Source organism: Stegastes partitus, unplaced genomic scaffold, assembly GCF_000690725.1.
Source record: "Stegastes partitus isolate 25-593 unplaced genomic scaffold, Stegastes_partitus-1.0.2 Scaffold2302, whole genome shotgun sequence".
NCBI lineage: Eukaryota > Metazoa > Chordata > Actinopteri > Pomacentridae > Stegastes > Stegastes partitus.
In genome coordinates, this window is record NW_007580033.1 from 3,492 (window position 1) to 6,198 (window position 2,707).

Below are 2,707 nucleotides of genomic sequence, written 5' to 3' on the forward strand. Positions count from 1 at the left end.
AGAAGAGTGAAAACCAAGCAGCCTACAAGTGCCACACATTTATGGGAACTTCTACAACAGACTTGGGAAGAACTTTCTGAAGAATATTTGATTTCTGTTGTAGAAAGAACGCCACGAGTGTGTTCAGCTGATGTATCTGCCAAAGGTGGCTACTTTGATGAGTCAAAAGTTTGGAATATATTTTGGTCTATAAATTGATTCCATGATTTATTTTTCAACTAAAATTGCTTATTTGTTCTATGCTTTCATTTCGGAATGCAATGACACAAGAAACTGAATAATTTTCAGTAAAAAATTGGAAAAAGTGTGGTGTTCTAAAACTTTTGACCGGTAGTGTATATATACATATATCTTTTCTATGTACCCCAAATTCAGAAGCCCATTTTCACATTGTGTTTGCACTATTCTCTTTTGTTTGCACTATTTCTTATATTTATATTTACATTTTTTTCTGTCTCGTATATGTGTATCTCTGTGTTTAATGCTGCTAACAACAACATGAATTTCTCCACTGTGAGATAAAAAAAAGGCATATCTTATCTTATCTTATCTTATCTCTTATCTTATAATCTTGGGTGCATCTCTCTGCTAACAGCCATGATCTCCAGCTGGTTTCTCCTCTTCGTGTCAGTGATCGTTTTCTAAAGACCTTTAGGTCAGCAAGCATCCATGATTGTGGCTGTGTGTAGTGAACTAGACAGAGAGATACACAGCATTATGCTGTTTCAACAGTCATTTACTCAACTCGAAATAAAATATTCCAATAATTCTAGATGCTGTATTTCTGGTTGTTCATTAGCTTTAAGTCATAATCATCAGAACTGAAACAAAAAGGCCAGAGATATTTCACTTTACATGTAATGAATATAGAATAGGTGAAATTTCATCTTTTTGAATTAAATTAGGAAAAAAGAATATTCATGATTTTCTAATGATTTTTTAAAGATTCATTAGTAAACTGAGCCCTGTGATGGACTGGTTACCTGTCCAGGTGAACCTCTTCATTTACGTCATATAACTGGACAAATCTCCAGGCTGTCTCTCTCGTCCATACCTACCGTCCATTCCTTTGGCTGAGCAGCTGATTGTTGCTGCTGAAGAGGCAGCTTCAAGAGGAGCTGCTGAGTCTCAGGTTGTCACTGCAGAGAAATGATGACAATGAACCCAGATTCTGCGTCGTGACCTCATGACTGAAGCAGTTCTGACCTCAGCAGTGATGCCTGACGGCTGCACATGAACAGCCAATGAGAGACTCGGCCTGAGCTGAACCCAGAAGGAGCGATGAGGTGGACTGTGAGTAGAGCTGAGGCGGCCCACGGTCTGACCAACGGTGCCATGGTTTCATACGGTGGTAGGCGGTGCTTTGCTTTCTTTGTTCCACACAGACGTTGTTCTTTGATTGCTGCTGATATGAACAGTCCCTATTTATCGAAAAGCCAGCTCTGTCTTCATAGTAGAGAATAATTATCATCATTAAAAATAAATATGAATTTGTATTTTGCTGTCTTTCAGCCACCATCACTGATTATTCTGCAAACTGACCGTTCAGTTAGAACATAGCAGGATGAGAGAATACTGACTTCATGTAGATTTAAACTCATCAGTCTCACCACAGGGAGTTATTAACCGGCTCTAATCGTTCTTTCTTTGTGTTCACAGAAAAGAGGACACGCAACGCACTTCTTTCAAACCTGGTTAGCAGGATGTGTGTCCTGGTTTCTCCAAGACGGTGTCGGTTCAGGAGCAGCATGTGTTCAGTGGAGTCTGGCTCTGGCTATTTGCATAAAGCAACTTAAAGCTATTTCTCACATTTGTTGGTCATCATGTATGAACTTCTGATTATAAACCAGCGTGGACGTGCTGATTATGCTCCAGGTGTGTCTTTGTCACAGGTGTGGACGTCTTTACTCTCTCTTCCTGTGGTCCACACATCAAAACATCCACCTGAAGCAGGACCACAGTTCTGGAGCAAGGTCCATCCTCATATAGGAGCACGTAAGTGAACGAAAAGCGCACCAACTCCAAGTCCCACAATGCCATTCGCGGCAGGCCCGCCTCGCGTGGCTGGGAGTGGGCGACAGCTTGTCACGTGACCAGAGGTGACGGCGTGAGTTTAAAGGGACGTCGGCTCCGGTTTTCCTCCCCTCAGGCTACAGAAACGGTCAGAGGCGTGCCGTGACACAGGTTCCGGTCCAGCCGGTTACACACGCGCTGAACAAACACCCGGAACCTCCAACACACTCCAGTGGGTTCATCAGCCCGATAAGAACTCTGCCGGGTTTCGTAACGTCGGTCTATGTGGAGAGCAAAGGTCCCACCGGAAGCTGATTCACGGGTTCCAACAAAGCAGCAGTCAGTCGGAGGAGGAACCGAGTCCTGGTGAGTGAGCCCAAGTCCGTCTCTTCAGACTAAAACAGAACAAACTAGAAAGAAAACTAAACATTTTCTGAATTAATCACGTCTGTGTCCGCTGTTCAGCGCTTTCTTCCACAACAGAACTTTGTGTTCTGCTTGTTACTGAGTGAAGGGTACTGGCAGCGTGGGCCGGTGCTGTTAGAGCAGCCGGACTTCTGGAGAACTTTACTGGGTTCATCCCAGAGACAGACCAGTAGAGAAACATGAGCCCTGTGTCACAGCTCAGTACTGCTGTCCACGCTGGTGCTGGTGGAGTGAGTGGAACTGGACTGGAGGAGTCCTGGTAGATAGA

General features: G+C 43.7%; 1 protein-coding gene across 1 annotated transcript in view; it reads left to right on the plus strand.

The window, feature by feature from the left end:
- Nucleotides 1-2,166: 2,166 nt before the first annotated feature.
- Nucleotides 2,167-2,707, plus strand: part of LOC103374611 (short chain dehydrogenase/reductase family 16C member 5) — a 42,998-nt gene continuing 42,457 nt past the window's right edge. Inside the window, exon 1 of the mRNA XM_008304728.1 lies at nucleotides 2,167-2,379. The gene's annotated coding sequence lies outside the window, so the exon portion shown is untranslated. The remainder of the gene's footprint in view (nucleotides 2,380-2,707) is intronic.